This window comes from Pongo abelii, chromosome 17 (assembly GCF_028885655.2).
Source record: "Pongo abelii isolate AG06213 chromosome 17, NHGRI_mPonAbe1-v2.0_pri, whole genome shotgun sequence".
In the NCBI taxonomy this organism is placed as follows: domain Eukaryota; kingdom Metazoa; phylum Chordata; class Mammalia; order Primates; family Hominidae; genus Pongo; species Pongo abelii.
Window position 1 is genome coordinate 19,798,014 of NC_072002.2, and position 26,610 is coordinate 19,824,623.

The 26,610-nt window shown below is 36.9% G+C and overlaps 1 non-coding gene and 1 pseudogene across 1 annotated transcript; both read left to right on the forward strand.

Annotated features, from left to right (window-relative positions):
• Window positions 1-230: 230 nt before the first annotated feature.
• LOC100433277 (POTE ankyrin domain family member B-like) overlaps window positions 231-26,610 on the forward strand; it is a 37,965-nt pseudogene continuing 11,585 nt past the window's right edge.
• LOC134760360 (U6 spliceosomal RNA) lies at window positions 11,452-11,557 on the forward strand. Its single transcript, XR_010137688.1, has one exon. It is a non-coding gene; the product is annotated as a U6 spliceosomal RNA (small nuclear RNA).

A 26,610-nucleotide genomic window follows, 5' to 3' on the forward strand; every position in this document is an offset into this window, starting at 1 on the left:
GCTTCAAAAGGCTTTTTCCCACTGGAGGCCTCTCCTCAATGGCCCGAAGTCTTGGCCAACTCCCATGAAGTTTGCCGGGAACGCAAGGCTGTCACTGACATTTGTGGCGCCAAGACTTGCGCAGGCGGGTTGCACACATCGGCCACTGTCTGTGCCACGTGCAATGACACCGTGCACGCTGCCCTCCACCCGCGCCTGCCCGCCGCACGCGCATAACGGCTTGGCTTGCCTGTAACCGCTAGGCTTGGCTTTGCGTTCCTCGCTTGGCTTGGCGTTAGTCGCTTTGCCTGGTGTTTCTCGCTTGGATTGGCGTTTCTTCCCTCGCATTCTTTTACTGGACTTGACCTTTTCTCTGCTGGGTTTGGCATTCCCTTGGGTGGTCTGGGTGTTTCCTTGCGGGGGGGGGGGGGCTTGGCCTTTCCTGGGGTGGGAGTGGGGTCGCCCCGGGTGGGCGTGGGCTTTCCCCAGCTGGGTGTGGGTTTTTCCTGGGTGGGGTGGGCTGGGCTCCCCTGCTGGGGTTGGCAGGTTTTGGCTGGGATTGACCTTTCTCTTCAAACAGGTTGGAAACCCAGAGTTTCCTGCTAGTTGGTAAGACCGGTTGGTAGACGCGATCTGCTCGCTACTACCGGCCTCCCCTGGCTGTTAAAAGCAGATGGCGGCTGAGGTTTGTTCAAGGTCGGCTGCCTCCACTGTGAAGAAGCCATTTGGTCTCAGAAGCAAAATGGGCAAGTGTTGCCACCACTGCTTCCCCTGCTGCAGGGGGAGTGGCAAGAGCAACGTGGGCACTTCTAGAGACCACGACGGCTCTGCTGTGAAGACACTCAGGAGCAAGATAGGCAAGTGGTGCCGCCGCTGCTTCCCCTGCTGCGGGGGGAGCGGCAAGAGCAACGTGGGCGCTTGGGGAGACTACGACGACAGCGCCTTCATGGAGCCGAGGTACCACGTCCGTCGAGAAGATCTGGACAAGCTCCACAGAGCTGCCTGGTGGGGTAAAGTCCCCAGAAAGGATCTCATCGTCATGCTCAGGGACACTGACGTGAACAAGAGGGACAAGCAAAAGAGGTAACCGGGCCTGGCTGGGAGGAGGTCGGACGTGGGGGGATGATGGGGACATGCCCTCATGGCGCGAGGAGGGAGGAGCCTGGCTTTCTTGCCTCCGCAGGTGCCACACCACCCTGGATGTGGAAACCTCAGAGAGGTCAGGGCACAGGCCCTTTATGAACAGCAACACAAAAACAAAACTTTAGCTGATTTCCAATCCAATTATAATTTCCCTTATAGAAAACTAATCGACTGTTTTAAAGTGATTAAGTCGAAGCAGCAGATTATTTTTAATGTACACATTTTAAAACAATGTTCTATACATTATAGAATGGCGTATATTGAGAACTAAGTCCTATAATATATCAACTTCTGGGATAAATAGTCTTCAAATAAAATCCAGTATGGATTTTATATCAATGTACCCTATGTAAATATGTTCTTTACTGAGGAACCTTAGAAGGAAACTGAAATGGGAATGCAGTTCATGTCCTTGAATAGGAAGATTCATTTTTCTTAAGATGTGAGCTTTTTCTGTGTTTATCACTTTTATGTAAGCCAAATAAAAATAGCAAAGTTTTACCGATTGCACATGCTGTATTTTATTATTGTGATAAATTAATTTTTTAACCAAATGGAAAAAGACTTGCTTTTCCAGATATCAAAATGTGCATGTGCTATTTCCACAAATTGTTTACTAATAGCTGAAAAGACATCAATTAATAGAACAGAATAGGAAATCCAGAAATACCCAAATATATGTAAGAATTTAGCACTTGAAAATGGTGATGTTTCATATTGGTAAAACAAGATGAATTATTCATAAATGAAATGCATGCTGTTTGGAGAAAACTAGCCAGATTTTTATGTCACAAAAATAAGTTCCTGGAGTATATATTAAAATTTTTAAATATACAAAGGAAGAAAAGTACCAAAGGAAACACAAATGCCTATTTATATGCACAGATATATATATATATGTATATATATTTTTTTTTTTTTTGAGACAGAGTCTCACTCTGTTGCCCAGGCGGGAGTGCAGTGGCGGGATCTCGGCTCACTGCAACCTCTGTCGCCTCCTAGGTTCAAGCAATTCTCTGCCTTAGCCTACCAATAGCTGGGATTACAAGTGCCTGCCACCAGGCCCAGCTAATTTTTTTGTACTTTTAGTAGAGATGGGGTTTCACCATCTTGGCTAGACTGGTCTTGAACTCCCGTCTTCGTGATCCACCCACCTCAGCCTCCCAAAGTGCTGGGTTTATGGGCGTGAGCCACTGCACCCGGTCTATATATGCAGATATAATAAAATAAGCTCAATTTAAAATTGGGCAAAGTACTTTTTTGCATATCTACCAGTGACCTATGCACATAGGAAAACAGAGTGTTCCTGGTAAGAGAAGGAATTTAAGTTAGAAGAGGAATGAAATAGTGTTTTCTATTTAAGTTAGAAGAGGAATAATAGGCCGGCTGCCCGTGGCTAATGCCTGTAATCCCAGCACTTTGGGAGGCCAAGGCAGGTGGATCCCTAGGTCAGGAGTTTGAGACCAGCCTGGCCAGTGATGAAACCCTTTCTCTACTAAAAATACAAAAAAATTAGCTGGGCATGGTGACACACACCTGTAATCCCAGCTACTCAGTAGGCTGAGATAAGAGAATTACTTGAACCAGGGAGGTGGAGGTTGCAGTGAGCCGAGATCGTGACACTACACTCCAGCCTGGGCATTGGAGTGAGACTCCACCTCAAAAAAAAAAAAAAAAAAAAAAGGAATGAAATACTGTTTTCTATCCACAAAGTTTGTGAGGATGAAGAACAGTGGTACTTATATAGTTGTCTAAAGTTTAAGTTGCTGCAACTTTTTAAATAGACACTTTGGTGGTAAGAACCACATTTTAAAAAATATATATCATCAATTCCATTACACTGAAATATCTTTACGAAATAGATACATCTGTTTTTCTTACTATTGCCTAAAATAGCAGTGTATTGAGAAGAACTCATCTACAGATTTTATGAACAAATTTTAGTGCATCCATAGGATGGAATAACATGTAACCATTGAGGGTGTCAGTAAATACAGAGATATTTTGACATGCAAAGATGTACTTTGGTATATCAAGTGAGAAAAAAATCAGTTTGTTATACATATAGACAAACAGAATCTGCTCGTGTTAGCTGAAAATATGTAGAAAATATAATCAAACTTATTTCTGGGGATTTGTAAGTGAAGTTTTTCCCTTTCTCTTATCTGTGATTTCTGCAATGAACATCTGAAATGTTTTAGTTAAGATTCATTAGTAGTGAAATAATCCTTGGAAAGAGAAGGAATATGCTACTTGCATAGATACAAATAATTTCTCACATTCTATTATTTATTTTTATTTCTGTGGTTGGCTATCTTCTTTGAACTTTTACCCTCTTCATAAGTAGAGGGATTCTGTTTACCTGTTCCTGTAGATTTTATTGTATATACATTTTATTATATAATTATCTTTTCATTATATATAGATTAACATGTGTAAAAAGTATGGATTAATCATTTTAGTTTAGTTATATACTTATGAAAATTTAAAAAGAAAATATAAACGATTATTACTATTGTAAATGTATTGCCCTACTCTACAGAAGTTTTGTTTAAAATTATTGAGCTCCTAAGCTGTATTTTTCCATTCTTTCAATCCATTTAGTCATCAGACATAAGCCAGACACCTATTATGTGGCAGGCATATTCTACTATCTCTCAGGATCCTTCCATCTTTGAAAACTTCATGTTTACCTGCTGGGCTTGAGCAAGCTGAGAGATTTAAAATTGGGGCATTAGGACTTAATCTCAATTGAAGCTTTTCCTCCCTCATTTCAAACAAAACCATTTCTGAAGGTAGAATACGTAAAAGATAACATTTAACTGCCCTTTTGGAAATTTATAATTCTTGGATATAGACTGTTTCAGTTCTTTTAAGAACTAAAATGTGGTACATAAACAGCATGGAATACTACGCAGCCATTAAAAAAAGAATGAGAGCATGTCCTTTGCAGGGACATGGATGGTGTTGAAGGCCATTATCCTTAGCAAACTAACATAAGAACAGAAAACCAAATACCACATGTTCTCACTTATAGGTGGGAGCTAAATGATGAGAACACACAGATACCTAGACGGAAGCAACACACAATGGGGCCTCTCAGAGGGTGGAGGGTGGGAGGAGGGAAAGAAGCAGGAAGTAGAAGGAATGGAGACTGGGCTTAACAACTGGGTGATTAAATAATCTGTACAACCAACCCCTTTGGCAGATGTTTACCTATGTAACAAACCTGCACATCCTGCATGTTTCCCTGAATGTAAAAGTTGAAAAAAGCTCCACGAATAGTTTCATAAATCCAGTTTCAAAAGAGAAAATTTACAACAGTCTTAACTCCTAATATGAATGATTGCAAATATCTATGTACAGACATTGCATAAATCGAAGCATTGAAAAAAATGAGCTCATGCTATTAATTTGAATTCCAAGTTTTCTTTGGCTTAAAGCTTTTTGGAAACCAAAGTAATAATTAGTTTATTTTAGAAATTTGTTTTTGTTTTCACCTCAGCTCTCTTATTCCATAGTTCTTTTAAGAACTAAAATTTATCTAAATGCTGGTCATCTGACTGGAACCGCCCCAGACTTGTTATATTATAACATATTCTACTTAATGTAAGGCACCAGGCATTGTATGATGCCCCATTATTTTATGTCTCAATAAGAGAATTATTTAAATGCCACCAATTATAGTAAATCATGAATTGTAAGTGATATTTCAGTGGAGACAACATGGAGACAAGGATCATCTTACAATCACTAAAATACAATGTTACCTGTAATCTTTAAAACATACCTGCAAGTGTAGGTATAATTGTATCATCTCACTTAATTGAAATGTTGTCTTTAGTGGTATTAATAAAAATTATAATATCTAACAATTATTGAGCTGTTATTTGTGTTAGGAACTATTCTATATCTTTTGTGTAGAGTCTCATTTAAGCATTACAGTGGTTTCCTGTGAGAAAGCTACTATTTTCATTCCCATTTTATTGATGAGGAAATTGAGACCCAAAAAGGCTAAGCAACAGCTAGGAAGTGACAGAGCTTCAAGTAGGATTCCAGCCCAGGTTGAATGTCATCCAAGGGCTATGCCCTTTCTATTCAAATAGGCTGCTCTTTCATTAATACAGTGAGCAATGAGAGGTAATAAATGGTGTGCTTTTTTCATGGGAAAATTAAATGTCTTTTTGAAGGCAGAGTAATAGCAGGCTATTCAGTGTTTGCAATTACATGAATCATTGATGTGGCTGTAGCTAGTGCACTACAATTTCCTAAAAAGTCTTCTCACTCTCATAGGACTGCTCTACATCTGGCCTCTGCCAATGGGAATTCAGAAGTAGTAAAACTCCTGCTGGACAGACAATGTCAACTTCATGTCCTTGACAACAAACAGAGGACACCCCTGATAAAGGTATGCAGTAGTCAACTATATCAGCGTGAGGTGGGTTTGATTTCAATACATAGCATGAAAATGAGTTTTCTCATTTAAATATAACTAGTTGGTGAAAGCTGTGGAATGTTTATTTTGAACTCCTAGGATTTATAATTTGTTTTTGGTCTAATACTGACAGGCTGTACAATGCCAAGAAGATGAATGTGCGTTAATGTTGCTGGAACATGGCACTGATCCAAATATTCCAGATGAGTATGGAAATACCGCTCTACACTATGCTATCTACAATGAAGATAAATTAATGGCCAAAGCACTGCTCTTATACGGTGCTGATATTGAATCAAAAAACAAGGTATAGATCTAGCAATTTTATTTTCAAAATACTGAAATGCATTCGTTTTAACATTGACCTGTGTAAGGGCCAGTTTTCCGTATTTGGAAGCTCAAGCATAACCTGAATGAAAATATTTTGAAATGACTTAATTATCTAAGACTTTATTTTAAATATTGTTAGTTTCGAAGTAGCATTACAGGGTACTGTTTTTTTTTTAATGCACTTGTGGTAAATACATTTTTTGAAAACACTGAATTTGTAAAAGGTAATACTATTTTTCAATTTTTTCCTCCTAGGTTTTTTCCCCTAATGAATATAAAATGGCAAAATTTGCCCTGAAATAGGGTTTACATGAAAACTCAAGAAAACTTAGACCTGTTTCAGTGAATAGAAATCCTGATGCTTTGGCAAGTTCCTAAAATACAGTAACAGATATAAGGTGATGCACCTCTCAGTGGCAAGGCTTAAGATATTTCTGATTGCTCATGAGGCAGAAATGGAAAGGGAAAAAGAGAGCAACCAGAAATATCAAAGCCAATTTGGAAATTATGTAATAGAGGGAAAAGACCATGAAGAGGTTTTGTGTGTCTGTGTGTGTGTGTGTGTTGTTGTTGTTGTTGTTCATTCATTTGTTTCCTTTGTATGGTGAGCAAGATTCTCTTCAATTTTAGAGAATGACAGTTTTTAGTTTGGGAGAGGGAGTTAGTGAGTTGTAAACTGCCTAGAGATCAATTTTAGGAGACCTCTGAGGAATCAGATTGGCAGTGAATAGGTGGTAATGTAATGGGAAACCCTTGAGCAGAAGGACTAACAAGTAATTATCTGACTTAATATCCTATTCTGGTAGAAATGGCCAATTAGAGTGTCAAATTTGCTTTCAAATCTAGAGTGTCTGGATGGGAAGGTGGGAGATAAGGAGCTTATAAGTAAAAAGATCAAGTTGGATTTTGAGTTCACTAGACCCTGTTCTACTCTTACCAGGGAAAATTATGTGGTGTTTTCAGCAAATGGGTCTCTCTCCTACTCTTTCCTCTTTTTTGCCAAATCTTCAAATGAGAAAGGGAATTGGTCATGTGGGTGAGAAATGAGACTGAAGTAATTGTCTATTGCACTATAGCTTCAGCTAGAATTGTGCATCCCAGTAACCTGAGGAAAATTTTTAAATAATCAACAGGTCTAGGCTTTCCTCTGAAGATTTTGGTAGAGTAAGTCTAATAAAGCCTGAATATGTATGTTTAAAAATATTTCCTTGAAGTCAGGCATGGTGGTGCATGACTGTAGTCCCAGCTGCTAGGGAGGCTGAAGTGGGAGGATTGCTTGAGCTCAGGAGTTCTAGTCTAGCCTGGTCAACATAATGAGACCCTATCTTTAAAACAACAACAACAAATTTCTCAAAATCTGGATACACTCCTGCTTAAGAACCACTGAATACAAAAGTATAATAAGTAAATTTTTATATCTCAGAAACTTATGATATCACTAGAGGAGTTGGAGTTTGATATGTAACTCCTTTAAATCTTTTCTTTCCAATAACGTTAATCTGACTTTTTTTTTGAGATGAGGTCTCACTCTGTTTCCCAGGCTGGAGTGCAGTAGTGTGATCACAGCTCACTGCAGCCTTGACCGGCCCAAGCTCAGATGGTCCTCCAACCTCAGTTTTTGTATTTTTTTTTTTTTTTTTTTTTTTAAGTAGAGATGAAGTTTTTGCCATGTTTCTCAGGCTGGTCTTGAACTCCTGGGCTCAAGCAATTCACCCACCTCAGCCTCCCAAAATGCTAGGATTACAGGTGTGAACCACCATTCCTGGCCTAGACTGACGTTTATCTCTGTGGTTGAGACATTAAAATGAATATTATTGGCACTATCTATCAGCTTACAAAATAGTACCTTTTCCTTCCTACCATCAGTTATTCACTGCCATTCAGAATGTCTTTAGAAATTTGCAGTGAGTAGTCTTTCAATAAGTAGAGGATGGTCCTCTCAGGACTTTGTGTCTCTTTGTTATCACTCAAGTGCTTAGGTCAGTAAGTCATTGTTAAGAGCAGAGTTTTCTCAATTAGAATTCTAGCAAATTCTAAACCTGTTTTGTCAATCAAAGCTGTATTATGGACTATCCAGTGTGTCTTTTAAGTATGTAGAGCTTTGGCATAATCAGCATGGCAGTTTTAAACACTTAAAACCATGGAGTTATTAAGAATACAGATAGGAATTCTGTTAATTTTGTTTCAGTAGTCCTATGAACTGATTATCTATTTAGTTAACAATCTGGGAAAATTAAATACAAGTAAATTTTAAATAAATAAATGTTGGAAAAAATTTTGAAATGGGAAGTATGAGTCTTAATAGCAATTTTTGTTGCACATTGGAGGTTGAACTTTTGGTAAAACATGTGAAACTAAAGAAATATTTTACATGCAAATTCTTGCTTTATACACAACAATTTGTCTTAGGTTTGAGGATATAGAGACAAAAGATACAGCCCCTGCCCTCAAGAAGCTCTTTGTTTAGATGGGAAAATATTATCATCCAATAATACCATGCCAAATGCTAGGTTAGAAGCAAAGAGTCTTAGAACCAGTAAACATTTAAAGTGAGTTTTTGAGATAGTCAGAGTTAATGTGGTGAGGCAGAGAAGGGGTGTTTCCAAGGGAAGGAGCAGCATGTGGGAAAGCACAGAAGAGTGAGAAGGAAGCGACTAAATTTATTTACTTTCTATGTGTGTAAGTCCATAGGATCTTATATAAAGTTTCCACTTCAGTTGAGGAATATGTACTTTTTTGAATTACATACATTTTTGCTTTATATTGTTTTACAGCATGGCCTCACACCACTGTTACTTGGCGTACATGAACAAAAACAGCATGTGGTGAAATTTTTAATCAAGAAAAAAGCTAATTTAAATGCACTTGATAGATATGGAAGGTATAGTTATTTCTTTTAATCTGTGTGTTGTTCTAGATTGATAGCAGTCACTCAAGTCATAAATATTAAATTAATAAGATTAATGTATACTTACTGGGACATAGTCATCAGTATCAATACAAATCAGTTAGGTAGAAAAACAATTATTTGGACTGGGCAACATAAAAAACAGTTTTAGTAGAATTCATCTTCTCTTATTATATTAACTGATGTTGTTTGTTATGTGATGTTTTTGGTTGCAGGATCTTATGTTAGCTAAAGGGATTTCATATTAATTTTATGAAGTGTGAACTTTACCTTTTAGTTTGTGACTCAGTATTGAACTTCTTAACCCTTTCTAGTAGTTTTTAACCTCTGTGTCTTATATGATTTTCCACTAAATATTCTGTATTATACATAAATAGGAGTTGAAAATCCTTTTGTCTTTTCAATGACTCGGCTTTAAGTTGCTTTCTTTGAAGAATATTAATGTTAGCTTATCCCTACATGACAAATAATTGCTATTCCCACATACCGTGGGTTCAACAGCTTTTTTCCTTTTTATTTCCAGTGTATTTTGATATTTTTATTTTTAATTGGTATGGAGAGAGAGAGTGAAGATAGTTTTAAGTGGATACACTTTTCCTTTAATGAAGGCAAGCCATAGGTGGGTGATAAAGAGAAAAGATCTAGGCTTTGGATTCACACAAAACTGGGTTTAATTCCTAACTTTCTTACTTGCTAGGTGTGTGACCTTGGGAATGTTATTTACCACCAAATATGTTGTCATATGTGAAAACTAGGAGAATATATCCTTCAAAGTTGGCTGTGCATAAGTAAGATATAGATGGCATTTAATTCTGTGCCTAGCACATGCTTACTGGCATCATTAACTGAAACTCCTATGACTACTATTCTTACCATTATTATTAATATTACTACTTTCAGCATGCAGAGAGCTCCTATTTATTTGACACCCTAGCTGATTTTCTATTACAGCATATCAGTCTAGGGAAGCTGTGATGAAATCTTCACTTAAATCTTTGTCCACTTCAGATAAGTGGCCCTAGCATTGTTTCTTGTCCATCAAAGGACTTTAAATTAGTAGCTTCTGCTATGCAATACCCCACTGAGATAAGAGGTTTCCTGTTTGTCCCTTCCTTTTAACCTTGGTGGTATTTTACAAAGATGAACACTTGAGTACCCAAGATACTTATGTCTTTTAGTGCATGTAAATGTTTAATTCTGCATGGACAGGCAAGATGTTAAATTGGTAAAGTATATCAAATTAGCTTTTAAAGTAACTTTATTACAGTTCCTAAGGGAGAAACTATCTCTATCATTTTAGAACTGCCCTCATACTTGCTGTATGTGGTGGATCAGCAAGTATAGTCAGCCTTCTACTTGAGCAAAATATTGATGTATCTTCTCAAGATCTATCTGGACAGATGGCCAGACAGTATGCTGTTTCTAGTCATCATAATGTGTAAGTGTTTACATTAAAAGGCTAGCTAATGCTAAATTCAGGTTTAAAATAATTATAGCGATTGCATTTTATGTATCAGGTGAGATGTCATAGTTTGGTTCAGGTAGTTTTAGAGTAGCAGTGAGTTAGTCCGCTGCATTAGCCAGAAATCAGACAAAAGCAAGACAAGTTAGAAGTACCAATGGGTGCAGGATTCTTTATCTCAGGACTTTTAAGACCTTTATCCTTAGAGATCCCAACATTGTTCATTTCATCCAAGTATAACACCTATGCATGGGATAAAAAATGTGTCACATCTTTGATTTTTCTGATTAGTTATTTGGGTCTTGAAATGTCGTTTAGCAGAAAGTCTTGTACTGTCTTCTGGGGACCATCTCCTACATACTCCTTGAATTTTTCAAGAACTGAAGGGGTTCACTAAATCCAAAGAAGACAATCCCTTTTATCAAGTCAGAAGGAGAAAAAAGGACATTCCAATCATTCTGTTGTTTCCGTTGCTTCTGTTGCTGCATTGTTGCCACTCAAACTGGGCCTGCTGCCTGGTAATTGTTGGTTGACCTTTGACACCAAGATGCCCTTACTGATTCAGATCCCTCAAGTCTTCATGATGATTCATACAGTGACATTGAAATTACAACGGTTTTTAGTTCCCATACCTATGCTTTTATGCCATTGTTCCCAAAGCACCAGCACCCAGCTCTGGCCACTGGGCATCCTGACTTTATCTGCACACAAAGTGAGCAAACTGACCCTTCTCCCCATATTCAGAACCTAATGTGGAACCCTCATCTTAGCCAAGAATTAGCTGAGACCTTCATGGTAAGAGATCCTTTGAGGCCATTGTTGGTCTTTTCTCTAGCCGATATTAATTGGGCTTGTTCTAAAGGATCAGAGAAAGAGATCAGTGTTTGTTTCTTTTTCTTTGCTACCAGATCTGTACTGTGAGGCAACTTTATGTCCTATATAGAACCTTAGGCAGTAGAAAGTCCCATAGGAACCTTCCGGCAGCAGTGGCTCCCAGTTGTCCTTGGCCCCTTGAGTGATCTGATTTACATGATAATGAAAATCATCCAAGCTACTTCCATCTCTAGCTCAAGATTTTAAAATATTTTCAAACTCTAACTCACAGGAAGCCATTGAAGAGAATTCTCAGAATCTCAAGTAGGTTAGTTGGACTTAACAGAGCCAAGCCTTGTCCATGTGTAAAAGGAGGGCTTTGTGCTTGCTTCAGTGGCACATATCCTAAAATTGGTACAATACAGAGAAAATTAGCATGGCTTCTGCATAAGGAGGAGCACCAATTTTTGAAGCATTCCATATTTTGTGCAGTCACTGGAAGGTCATTTGACTATCTGCTGACTAGCTCTAAGGAAACAGTGTAAATCAAAGCAAAATGGGTGCCACCAAAATATTGAAATTGTGATTTATGCTGCAAAAATAGTCATGTAAGATGGTCTATGAGGTGACTTAGGGCTGAATAACATGTTCGGTGCAAGATATATTGTTAGTATGTTTGTCAAAAATTAGAGAATGTCAACTTGCAACTTCTTCATGGAAACTAAAAAAAATAAAAGTAGAGTTTTGGTCTCCCATGTCAGCTGGAATTGAACATCAATATAAAGCATTATCCTAACAAACATCTGCTGGCTGAGAGTTTGAGTCTGTAGAGAAAGATCATTGGTCCAAGCCAGGTCTTAACATCCATTGGTTTTTCTGCCCTTGGTGTGATTGTTCAACTCCATAGTAGTGGACAATCATATTATCTACTTTAATGAGATATTTATGAATAAATTTAGTTACAAACTATGACATAGTTGAGATGCCCTGAATTATAAGCCATAAGGAGTAGGACAACTAAGAAGAAAAATTAGTACTTAATAACATTTTCTGAAAACTACAACATTTGCATATTAGAACCTATGAACAAAATACACATTGGGTTTTATTTAGGACTCCAAGATAATTTTAGTCATAAAGTTTAGGAACAGACTATTCCATTGTTTTACTATTTCTCTGAGCATTTAAAAAATGTTATCTTGTTAAATCTTTATAACAACCTAGTGAAATAAGGCAGCAAAGTCCTCACTTTGTTGAAGAAGATGTTAAGCCTAAGAGAAGCAAGTTGTCCAAGAACAAAAAGCTGTTCATTATGGAGCTACAACTTATGCAGAGTTGGGACGCTTTCTGTTATGTCATGCTAATGCAAGTTAATTTACTGGGTCACAGTGCCCTCAATTTATGAGCATTTCACCTTACATTTTTTTCTTCTTTAACTAGAAGCTGAAAGAGAAGTTTGTAGAATGTACCCGTAAGTTGATGGGATAATACTGTTAAGTTCTGATACTATGATATTGTTTGAAATACTCTAAGAATTTTACATTTGGTAAATATTTTTTATATCAGTATTAAAATAGTAATTTGATTTATTATATTTTTATACATAGAATTTGCCAATTACTTTCTGACTACAAAGAAAAACAGATGCTAGAAATCTCTTCTGAAAACAGCAATCCAGGTAAGACTTGTGACAGTGAATTACTTTAGGTCAGTTGTCCCCAACCTTTTTGGCACCAGGGACTGGTTTTGTGGAAGACAATCTTTCCATGGGCTGGGGGAAGGTGGGGATGGTTTCAGGATTATTCAATTATGTTTCATTTATTGTGCTACTGTATTTATATTATTATTACATTGTAATATATAATGAAATAATTATACAACTTACCATAAAGTAGAATCCGTGGAAGCACTGAGCTTATTTTTCTGCAACTAGACGGTCTCATCTTGGGGCCAAGTGAAACAGTGACAGATCATCAGGCATTAGATTCTCATACGAAGCACACAACCTAGATCCCTGGATGGGCAGTTCACAACAGGGTTCATGCTCCAATGAGTATCTAATGTTATCACTGATCTGACTGGAGGCAGAGTTCACGTGGTAATAGGAGCCATGGGTTTGGCTGTAAGTACAGGTGAACCTTCTCTGGCTTGCCTGCTGCTCACCTCCTCCTATGTGGTGTGGTTTATAATAGTCCATGGACCGGTACCAGTCTGTGGCATGGGAGTTGTGGACCCCTGCTCTGGGAGGTCCTACCATAGATGAAAAAGTAAAAGTAAGGAATTTTTGATCACAAAAGAACACTGAAGCACAAGTCATGTTACATATGCTTGTCCCAACAAGGTCTCACTATTACTGACTTCATTCCTCCTCATTTGAAGTTAGAAAGACATACAGTTACTTTGTTGGAACAAGATGTGTTCTTCCACCTGCTGGTTAATTGTCATGATAACAGTACTTTTGTTAGAACAAGATGCTTGGCTACCATTTGCCAAAAGATTGTCATAATAAATATACAAATTGCCCAACTCTAGGCTCAGCAGATTATAATAAAAGAAGAAAAATGTTTCACACTAACAAAAATGCTAGTATGCTGCCTGGTCGTGGACACCTAATACATTGTATAATCCAAACTGCATGAGGACAACTTTAATTTAGCCATCTATTTATCAAAGAGCTTCTGTAAGTTAGGTTTTATAAGTTGCAGGAGAAAAAGATGGAATAAATGTGGTTTTCATCTTTAAGGTGCTCATAAAAGAGCTGTCTCTATAACAGAGACATAAAAGAGCTGTGCTTTTTCAACAGAATTTACAAAGAAAACATTTCTATTTATGTTTTCACTTGTCCACTTAACAAATAACTAACAAATGTCTTTTAGATACTAAGCATTTTTCTAATGCTGCAGAACACAAACAATTAAAAATAAAGACAGGAGCTTGTTATTATCATTATCATTTTTATTATTTTGCTACTTTATTCAGTGCTTACTGTGTGCTAGATGCCCACTGGAAGCTTATAATTATAATTTATTATATATTGATTATGCACCAGACATGTGATAAGGAATGAAAGTTTTGAAAAAAAGTAGGTATGATTTAAGGTAAGCATGCAGGGTGAGAAGAATTTTTCTAGGTAAAGAAGCAGAAGAATAAAGTTTGGCAGAAGGAACATGCAACGAGGTTGTGTGTTTGCCAGAAGGAACATCTAATGAAATTGCCTGTTTGGCAGGAAGAGCAACAACTGCAAAAGACAAGATGCTTGAGTGAACTTCTGAGCAGTTCACTTTTGCTAGTACCAAAAGTGTGAGACACAAGAGGTTGGGAATGAGGTGAATACTTAGCTAAGGCAAGTTTATGATGGACTTTTTAATACTATAGAAATGAGTAGGTCTTATCCTGTGGGCCATGGGAAATTAACCAGGTAGAATGCTTTGGACTGCAAATACTAGATGAACAGTGGCTAAAAGAGTAGGAACCAGAGTTGTTTTGTTTGTTCAGTGATACCCTAAGGATCCCACTTGTCCCTCTTTCAGCTGTGCCATTGGCAGTGTTTTATTCATGTCTCCTTTCATGGTTGGCTAATCCGCAGCAGCTCCAAACATCTTGTTCTCACAACACATCTCAAGGGCTGCTTTTCTTCACATGTGTCTTTTAAACAGGGAGAAAACTTAGAAGCATGCAAGGGGCTTCCCGTAACATTTCATTCACTGGGTCACACCGCACGCTCATTCCCAAAGCAGGCACTGGGAAGGCAAATATATGACTAGCTTAGAATAAACATTTATCTTTCTGAGGCTGAGGAGGGAGATTGGGGTAATAAATATCCCAATAGACTTGTGTTTCTTCTGCAAGAAAGAATAAGGAATGGCTATTGGTAGGGAGCCAACAATGTGTGCCGCAGGGGCTCATTGCAGAAATTTGAGCAGGGGAGTCACAAGATTAAACTTGAGAATTAAGGCATATTCTGGTTATGGTGTAAAATGGGTTAACAAGTTTTTTCTGTAAAGGAGAAGGTGGGAAATATTTTAGACTATGTGGTCTCTGTCATAGCTACTTAACCCTGCTGTCGTCTGCTGTTGTAGTGTGAAAGCCACCATAATGATATGTAAGCAAACAGGCATGACTGAGCTCCTATAAAACTTGATTTACAAAGGCATAAGGCAGATTGGATTTGGCCTGTGGCCTGTAGTTTGCTGGGATTGATGGAAGGTAACCATGTAGAGAAACCAGGAGACAAAGGAAGCTTTTGCAGTGGTCAGCTACAGTTTCCATGTCACACATCCTTGCACTAGTATCAATGTATTATAAGGTTTTCACCCATCCATGGTGAAATAAATAAAGTTAGGAATCTCAGTTACTCATTTTAATATATTGGCCATTTTTTTTTTGGTGTTAGGCTTTTTTCATTTGTTTTGCTTAATTTTCTTTCATTTAAGAAATAACATTAATAGTTGGCACTTTTTTAAAAATAAAAGCCATTTCATAAATGTTTATGTTCCCAGTGGCAGTGGAAATATAAAGCAGAGGCGGAAGAGAGGTGTAGTCAGTATGATTTAGCAATAATTGATTGAGAAAGGCTTGGGGGACAGAGAGAAATGTCAGATAATTTACAGGTTTCCACGTTGTACACTAGTATTTAACCTGGACATGAGGAAGGACTAGGAATTTTTGTGGTGAATACAGAAGGGCAAAGAGCAGCAGGTCAATGGGAATGACTAATTTTTTTCTATGCACGTTTAATGGAATATTTATGTAGGATATTTTGAGTAGGTAACTGGATAACCAGCATTTATAACTTGCATCCTACTAGTTTGACTCCATAATAAGACTTGTCAAAGATCCAAGAATCTGAAAGTTGATGATAAATGTCCATGTGTATCACCATCAATGATAGAAAGTCAGCATCCACAGAACACAGAATTGGGACAGATTAACCTAATAGATAAAGATTAATATCAGAGGTGTGTTCCTCTTAGGGAATGATAGTCTGCATGACCTCTGTGAGTCACAGCTGCCAGAAAAGAAAGAGAACAAGGAGCATATTAAAGAGGCACAGCAAATTCAGTCCTAGAGTTCCCTGCTTGACATCATGTCATAATTCTGACTTCTAAAATATCATTTTCTGCAAAATGTGCTTTGTTTTTCCCCCTCTTGCAGCCTGCAACCAAACAGAATCCCTTTAGCAGGGCATTTCTGTGTTCTTCATTTAAACAAAGCAACATATAAATAACAAAAAGAAGTAAGAGAAAGAGTGTTTTTTTGTATAGGCTAGTATTTAACATAAACTTGAGAGTGAGTACCAGGATTATACTTAGAATTTATGAACTTGGTAGGAAGACTAGATAGAAATCTAAAGATTGCTGACTCAAACACAATGTGGCTTCTTTGCTTTATTGTCACAGCTCTGAATTCACAACTATTAGTTATATTCATATGCGCTATAACTTTACAAAGCACCTTCCCAAACCAAATATTAAGTGATGTATTATAATGTCTATGACTTATTATAGAATTGACTTTCCAAGTATTCATGAGAATTATTATGAATTTGCTACATAGTATCATCTCAGCTGTGTCCACATGAGCTATCTGTCACCTTGTCTTAATGAATCATGGCTCACTAGGAATATTGGTTTTTGGCATTAAAATGATCTACATCTAAATGCAGATAGAACCAGGGACCACGCTTGAACATTAATGTCCAAGCTTCTTAATATTACACATAAGGATTTCATAACCTGACTTCTGCCCCACTCTTCATCTTTAGCCCTTTTGTCCCTGTGCGCCCTTTCTCTGGTGTTACTGAGCTGCTGGTAATGCCCTACTCACTTATCCTTCTATTGTAGGCAAATACTTTCACTCTTTCAGGCCTTGCTCATGCTCTTGCTGCTGCGTGGCATGCTGTCACCCTTTCCTGCCCTCTACCCCTTTTAATCTGGCTAGCCACAATACTTAAGTCTCTGCTTGGGCAGGTGTTCTAGAAAAGCCATCCCTGACATGCTTTATTTTCACTCTTTTTAAACCCTAACACCTAGCATGTATGTAGCAGGACTCAATAAGAAATTTCTGAGTAAAATAAAGACTGTTTTTACAAAGACGATGTTCAAGACTGTCCTCTGCAGTCTTGGAGCAGAGGGGACAGACATGTGCAGCAATAAAGTACAGTTCAGGTGGTAAAGGTACAGTAGAAAAATCAGTGAAGTACTAAGGCAGCCTCAAGGAATTGGGTACCTGTTTATCTGGGGAAAGACATGCAGAATCAAGGAAGACTTCACATAGCTTTGTTTTAAAAGATGAAAATAAGGCTGAGTGTGGTGGCTCCCACCTGTATTCCCAGGATTTTGGCAGGCTGGGGCGGGCGGATCACAAGGTGAAAAGATCAGGACCATCTTGTCCAATGCTGAAACCCCATCTCTACTAAAAATACAAAAATTAGCTGGGCATGATGGTGTGTGCCTGTAATCCCAGCTTCTCAGGAGACTGAGACAGGAGAATCACTTAAACCAGGGAGTTGGAGGTTGCAGTCAGCTGAGTTTGTACCACTGCACTCCAGGCTGATGACAGAGCAAGACCCCAGCTCAAAAAGAAAAGAAAAATGAAAATAAATTTGTCAGAATAGTGGAGGGAAACATTTTAGATATTAGGAAGGCATTGTACACTAATGTGTCAGTAATAATTTTGGAAACCATTTATAAGGTACTATTGTTGCAGAAAACAGGAGGCAGGAGAGACCCAGTGGGTGAAACAGGAGGATTTTATTTAGATGTGCACCAGCTCAGCGGATTTGCATCCAAAGCCTGAGCCTTGAACAAAGACAGGGCTTGACTTACATGGGGAAGCTTACAAAAGCAGAACAAAGGCAGTTAATCATATAGTGACAGTTTTGCAATCTCAGCATAGCTTGTTACCTTGCAGCTACATTGAAGGAAAACAGGAACTTGCAAAATATATGCATTTGTAAAAATAGCTATGAGTAAATGCTGAGGGAAAGGGGAGATAGTAAAGGAATTTGTTTTCTTAACCTTGCTCTGGGATGTCTGGAGCCCATATCTGTGGGCTCTGGCTTCTCAGAGAGGGTCACCACGACCTTTCCTGGGCCCTGCCTGTTGTTATCCTTAAAGTCAGAGTTGCTAAGTGCAGGAAAACTTGTTTCTGTTTAAAACTGAATTTCCTTTTCTTTACATTTACTGCTTCACTATTAGGAAGTGGAGAACAACATACTGTGTTACCTTATAAGTTTCTACTGTATTTTAAAGTTGTGTTTCTCGTGATTTTGTTCATTTATGTTGGGTGGATGAATTTGTGAGTGAATCACATCAGGTGTCTCCCCAAGTGATTTGTTGAAGTTTTGGAGAATTATTTCCTAAGTAACAATTTCATGAAAGACTAAACACTCAATTTATGAAATAAAATAAAATGTTGTCTTAAATCTATTTTTATAAAGGCACTAGTTTTTAACAGTTCTAAGTGGTTCATTTTAACTTAATATATGGATTTCTCAACAGAACAAGACTTAAAACTGACATCAGAGGAAGAGTCACAAAGGCTTAAAGGCAGTGAAAATAGCCAGCCAGAGGCATGGAAAATTTTAAATTTAAATTTTTGATTTAATGTTTTCTTTGATTTAATAATATTAGTCCAAATAAAATTACCTTTCAGACTAGGTTTTGAGAATCAATAGATTCTTTTTTTTCAGAATTTTTTAATAGATTCTTAAAATTTATTTTAATAAATTCAGCAATCTCATTAACAGAAGAATCAATGAATTCTAATTTACATTCGATATTTAACTTAAAAACATAACTACTATAAAATGTAAAATACTCTTATTTTACGTTATTTTATTTAAAATATTCTTATCTGTCTTTTTGATTAGCTTATAACTAATCTTTCCTTTTGGAATAGAGGAAAAACAAATTCCAGAACTTTGTTTGTTCTTTTATTTTTACAACACCCTAACATGATAAGGAAAGTAACATCAATTATTGGATTATATTATTAAGCAATAGAATTATGAACAATGTAACACTGACGGTCCCTGAGCTAGATTCATGGTTAAAGGGTAATCATGGCTAGTGGTTGAAAATCTACAGTTTTATATTGTCAGTCACTGATACCAAGGCTAAAGATATATTCTGCCTTGTGGTCTCTCAGTAACCTCAGCGTTTCTGTTCAGGGAGGGAACCAGGTCATAAAAGCAACCCAACTCCCTCTTAAAAGAATCATATCTTGCAGAACGGGATCTTTGGTGTTAGTGCACAAACACAATAACATTCTAACTTATTTTGGTTGCAGAAAATCAGTACATATTATTAAAAATTTTTATCCACTGTAATTAGTACACATTAGAATATATTAGAATTGGACTTAAGCAGATAATCTAGATACATAACACTATCATATTACAGCATTAATTTCAATTAAAATTTAAGAATTTGCATTTCTTTCTATTTGGTGTGGATTTTGGCTCCTAATAACTTAAAGTGTCCAGTTAATAATCTTTTATAAAAGCACTTCAGTGCACTGTAGGGGCTCACTACTTAGGGTTTCATGAGGTAAACTCTTTTCAAGTGAGGAAGCCTGTGGAATGCTACAAATCATCTGCTAATTCATTTTTGGTAGATTTAACACATAACAAATTAACTTCAGTCTAAACAAATGGTGAAAAAGTTAAGTTTGCTGGTTCAGGTTTTTCTTCTCCCTTTGGCTAAGGTTAATTATTTTTCACATGTTAGTCAGAAGCCAGTGATGTGGCAGTAGCTAAATGTAGATTAAAAAGTTAATTCTTAATTTTAATTATTTACTTAATTATTTTAACAGTTAAATTTTAATTTTAATTATTTTCTAATTTTTCATTGTCCATATTTGATTACTTAAGAATATAATTATTTTAAAAACATGCGTTCCAAAAGAGGAGACTTCCTGGAAATACAACAAGCAAATTAACCTTCTATTTTTCATCTGCAGAAAATGTCTCAAGAACCAGAAATAAATAAGGATTGTGATAGAGAAGTATACCTTTATATTCAAATGATTCTGTTGAATTAGATTTTTACGTTATGTTGTTTAACAAAGCGTAGTAAGTTTAGGCATACATGATCCTATCATGTAAGTTGCATACATCATCAGCAAAAAATTTAATACTTAACTCGGAAAGAATTCCATACGTTGAGTTTTAAAGAGATACAAACTGGAGATATTCTTTCATTATTATGGAATAATCCTGAATGGTGCCATAAAATGCTAGGTAATGCCACTTTAGGAGCTTTGGATCAATAATTTTATCTTTCTTGGTTTTAGTCTGATTATCAATAGATAATGTGGCTAAAGAAGATAACTTCTTATTCTGTTTATCTTCAAGCTAGAAAATTGTATAGCTATTGAATGTGAAACTTGGGGAGCATCTCATTTTCTGGAATTCCATGCTTGCACCTCAGTAGTTTCACTCTGCTCCTTGTGTTGTGGCAAACTTTGGTTCCCAGGTTTCAGTGAGCATCATCATGTTTTTGATATCCCAGGAACCAAATGAAAAAAGAACGATCAAAGGCAGTGGGGGAGAAGAATATCTTAGTGCAGAAAGGGAAAATCTTCCTTTCTATTCCTGAGGCCCCATCATGTCTCATCCTCTAAATCTGACTGTTTAATGTAAAATCTCGGTGGTAAAGACAGAAGAAGACTCATTTTGCATCTTTGTCTTTTTATTTGTGTGTTCCCATGAGTCAAATGGTGTAAGTACACATAAGATGCTGAAGAGTGGTTGGGAATAAAAGCACAAAATGAAGGAGGGACCTTTTTGAATTTTGGAAAATTCTGTTTTATTTACTCAAACAGAAATCAAGCAAACTTTACAAAAATTTCAATGATATACTAATGACAGGATAATTACATCTTAAAATTATATAGTAGTTCTGTATATATGATCAAATTTAAGTGTGAAATATTTCAATGACTAAAATAATGACAAACTGAGTCAATTGATAAAATCAATTAAAAAGGTTCTTTTTATTCAATAAAGTGATAACCATCCTTAATATCAAACTTCCACTCAAGGTTGAAGAAGAAATGGAAGTAATCATGTGGGATTCCCAGAAAACCTGACTAATGGTGCCACTGCTGGCAATGGTGATGATGGATTAATTCCACAAAGGAAGAACAGAACACCTGAAAATCAGCAATTTCCTGACCCTGAGAATGTAGACTATCACAGGTAAGCCTATGGCAACATTTAACAGGAGATGACTATGTGCTGTCAAACTAATCCTAATTTGGGCTAATATTCATGAGGAACAAATTTTATACTTTTGCTAGGATATTCAGCCTTGCCTGGCAATCAGAAAAATGAAAATCAGCAAACAATGAGTTACCATTTTTCCAGTCATTAATTTATTTGAAAAATAACCAGTATTGGCAAATGTGAGGGAAAAGGCATTTTCTTTTCTTTTTAGTGAACTTTTATTTTAGCTTCAGGGGTACATGTGCAGGTTTGTTATATAGGTAAACTGTATCATGGAAGTTTGGGCTACAGATTATTTCATCAGTCACATAATAAGCAAAATACTCAAAAGGTAGTTTTTTGGTCGTCTCCCTCCTGCCACGCTCCACCCTTAAGTAGACCTTGGTGTCTGTTATTCTCCTTTTTGTGTCCATGAGTTCTCATTGTTTAGTTCCCGCTAATAAGTAAGAATATGTGGCATTTGATTTTCTGTTCCTGCATTAGTTTGCTTAGCATAATGGCCTCCAGCTCCTTCTGTGTTGCTGCAAAGAAATGGTCTCATTGAAAAAGACATTTCATACACTGTTGGTAAATACATTTTGAACATTAATTTAGTAGCATATTCACACACATATATATAACATAGTAAGGATATATAATATATGTATGTTAAGGATATTTGTATAGATGTGTTACATATATACTTATGTATAAGGACATTTATTACAGCATTATTATATCAAAAAATGGATCCTTATCAATAGGAAATCATCATTATCAAAAGTAAATCCTTACCAATAGGAAGTATCTCAATTTTCATACCCAGAAAATAATGTAGTATGCAACCATTTTTTACATATGAAGTTAGATCTAGAGTATACTGATTATTTCACAATTAAAATGTATTTAAAGCATTTAGCTTGATAACACATCTTAAGATAATTTTGTTAGAATTCTTGTAATATCTACTGTGTTGCAAATGGAAGCTACATGCTACATTGACACTGTACCTTGTTAGCCACAAGATTGCTAGTTATTAAATTTTTCTTGTCAGTGCCTGAGTGCTGAAATATTGGACCCTGAATCTGAATATTGCCAGGGGATTGTACATGGGGATCTACATTTAATATAAACATTTCAGTATATTGGGTAAAACTGTTATTAAAATATATCAAAGGATCTTTCATCTACTAAACCAGGAGTTGGCCAGCTTTTTCTGCAAAGAGCCAGTTAGTAAATATTTTAGGCTTTGTGGACTATATATATTTATTTTTTTTTGAGACAGGGTCTCTGTCGCCCAGGCTGGAGTGCAGTTGTGTGATCACAGCTCACTGCAGCCTCAACTTTCTGGGCTCTAGTGATCCTCCCACCTCAGCCTGTCTACTAGCTGGGACCACAAGTGTGCGACAGTCACACCCAGCTAATTGACACTATAGACTGTAAAGTGAATAAGCATGGCTGTGTTCCAAGATTCTTTACTTATGAAAACAGGCAGTGGGCTGGATTTGGCCCACAGGTGCTAATTTGCTGACCCTTGTGCTAAAAGGAAGGTGCTGCTAATGCAGTAACTCTTATTTGTGAAAGTGCCCTGCATGTGTGACATTATCTTCCTTTGAGAAAAGGATATATTTCAGTATTCACCTCACCATGTTTTTCCACAGTGACTTCATATAATTTTTTAAATTTCATTTATAAAATAAGATTATTTTCTGCATTTCTCCCACTTTATTGCTGTTAATAGAACTCAATATTTTACTGTGATCACTTACTTTGCATATTTGATAAGTATCAACTATCCTAGAATTGGCTGATTTTTATCAAGTAAGAAATACTCTCCTTAAAACTTTTAGTATTTCTTGGTCTTTATGTATAAGCATGAACAAAATGATAATCAGCTTATGTAATCTACAAATGTTCAAGGTGACTTTTAGTTCTATAGTTTTAAGAATTTAACACCTCAGTCTGGCACTTTTAATGCCATATGTGTATAATTTTTATAACCTTTAAAATACATAATTGTTATATAAAATTTGAAAACTACACCTGTTATATAAAATGTGAAACTATTTGTCTATTATTTTTCTGAGACTGTGGAAGAAAATTACAATATTCTCAGTCATGACTCCTAAGTATGATGTCCTTAAAAGAACTAACTACACTCATGAACTCAAATTTTCTTTTCATTCACTCTTGATCTCATGCCAGTAAATCTTCAATTTCAGCACTCTTCCAACGTTGTTTTTCCTCAAGATTATCACTAATTTTTTTCTGTAATAAATCTAGGCATTTTTCTTCCACCTCATTTTATTTAATCTGTCAGCAATATTTGAGCCAATGGTGGACATCTCCTCCCTAATGGCATCTTCACTTGGCTTTCAGGACCTCACTCCCTCAGGCTTTTCCTCCTGCCTTTCTAGTCCGTTCTTCATGGTCTGTTTTGCTTGCTGCTCCTCATCTTTCTCCTTTTGGACATTGTTGTTTCCCAGGGCTCAGTCCTCAATCTTCTTTCTTGTGAACTTTTCTTTTTCTTTTTTTGAGACAGAGTTTCGCTCTGTCACCCAAGCTGGAGTTCAGTGGTCTGATCTCGGCTCACTACAACCTCCACCTCCTGGGTTCAAGCGATTCTCCTGCCTCAGCCTCCTGAGTAGCTGGCATTACAGGTGCACACCACCATGCCTGGCTAATATTTGTATTTTTAGTAGAGACAGTATTTCCCCATTTTGACCAGCCTGGTCTCAAACTCCTGACCTCAGGTGATCTCTCTGCTTTTGCCTCACAAAGTGTTGGGATTACAGGTGTGAACCACTGCACCCGGCCCCTTGTGACTTTTTCTGCTGTGTATATGCTAGTGATTTCCAAATATATGTCTCCAGCTCAGATCTGTCTCCTTAATTTCAGATTTCTATATCAGCCTGCCTACTTGACGTCTCTATTTGGTTAGCTATTGGGTGTCACACACTTGTCAGATCCGAAATTGGGCTACTGATGGCCTTCCTGAAATCTACACCTCATGTAGTCTTTCCTACTTTGGTTAAGGGCCACTCTTCCAGTTGCTCTGCCAAAAATCTCGGTGTCATTCTTGACTCATCTCTCTCTGTCTCTCTCTGACACCTCACAACTAATCTCTCTAAATCTTGTCAGGTCTACCTGAAGAATACGTCCAGAAGCCAATCATATCTTGTACATCTGAGCCACCCTCCTCTGTAGTCTAGATGAGTGTCATAGACTGAGAATTGATAGTCCTGGCTTTTAAAAACTTCAATTTTCATCAATTCTTAACTCAGTGGATGTATTTAAATCATAAGTCAAATTGTGTCATTCCCCTGCCCCAGCCCTTCTTATTGTCTCCCATTTCACTCTGAGTGCATGTCAAAGTTCCTCCTAATTATCTCCTTTGCTCTGCTTCAGCCACACTGAATTCTTGCTGTCACTTATCTACCCCTAGTGCTTAAAGACTCCAGGCACACCTCTGTACTTGGCAGTTCCCTGTGTCTGCAATGCTTTTTCCCCAGATATCCTCCTAGCTTAGTCTTTCCATTCCTCCAGTTCTTCATTTAAAACCCCCTTTCTAAGAAAAAGAAGAAAAAGGGTAAAAAGAAACACATTAAGGAACAACCACTTTCTGAGGAAGAACCATGTACTACCCAGACGCGTCATGCTTAAGATTCAACTGGGAGACTACCAGGGATGATCTCTAACGTAATCAAGGGAAGGTTCAATGAAACAAAGTGGTTTATCATCTCTAACTTCAAACCCATTTGTATCTTGACATCAATGCTGTTAACCTTATGTCATCATTTCTTAGAGTCTTTGATTTACAAATAAAAGGTTTTTTGTATTTAAAAAAATTCCCTTTCTCTTCAGTGACTTTTCTGACCATTCCATCTTTCCCACCACCCTCCCCATCAAACACATAAACATTGCATTTTCCTGCTTTAGTTTTTCTCCTTTAACTTACTGTATATTTTGCCTTATCTGTCTGTTGTTATTGTGTGTTTTTCTCACTCTCATGAATAGGGTTTTTATTTTTCACTACTATATCCTCACTGCCTAGAAAAAGGCCTAGCATATTGGACGTAGCTACCTAATAAATACTTATTAAATGAGTGAATGGAGCTTATCCTGGGTATACTGTTTGATTGATTCTCACTTTAAAAATGTTTGACATGGTTCACTCTAACACTTTTGCCTGGTAATTATATGCATTTTTAAAATTGTTTTGGCTCTTTATAATAAGCTACATTGTTTATATTAATTTTTTTTGTTTTGGGAGAAAAGCCCAATATTGTGGTTATTCACTATTTATTCTTTTACTAGTAATCATAATTGTAATTATGGTAAACTGAGTCAGAGGAATTGCAAACTTTACTGGTATTTTATTTTATTTTATTTTATTTATTTTTTTGAGATGGAGTCTCGCTCTATCGCCAAGGCTGGAGTGCAGTGGTGCGATCTCAGTTCACTGCAACCTCTGCCTAGTGGGTTCATCCATTTCTCCTGCCTCAGCCTCCTGAGGAGCTGGCCCTTGCATAAGGTGGCCACACACATTTTGGAAGCATTCCATATTTCGTGCAGTCACTGGAAGGTCATTTGACTGTTCGCTGACTAGCTCTAAGGAAACTGTGAATCAAAGCAAAATGGGTGCCACCAAAATATTGAAATTGTGATTTGCACTACAAAAATAGTCATGTAAGGTGGTCTGTGAGATGACACCAGAGCCAAATAATGTGTGGGGTGTTGTGTGCAAAATATATTGTTAGTATGTATGTTAAAAATTAGAGACTGTCAATTTGCAACTTCCTCATGGAACCTAAAAAAAATAAAAGTAGGGTTTTGGTCTCCCATGTCAGCTAGAGATGAACATGGATATAAAGCATCATCGTAACAAACGTCTGGCTCAGAGTTTGAGTCTGTAGAGAAGGATCATTTGTCCAAGTCAGGTTTTAACATCCATTGGTTTTTCTGCCCTTGGTGTGATTTGTCAACTCCGAAATAGTGGACAATCCCATTATCTACTTTAATGAGATATTTATGAGAAAATTTAGTTACAAACTATGAAATAGTTGAGATGCCCTGAATTATAAGCCATAAAGAGTAGAACAACTAAGAAGCAAAATTAGTACTTAATAACATTTTCTGAAAACTACAACATTTGCATATTAGAACCTATGAATAAAATACACATTGGGTTTTATTTGGGATTCCCAGACAATTTTAGTCATAAAGTTTAGGAACAGATTATTGCATTGCTTCACTATTTCTCTGAGCATTTTTAAAAATGTTATCTTGTTAAATCATTATAACAACCTAGTGAAATAAGGCAACAAAGT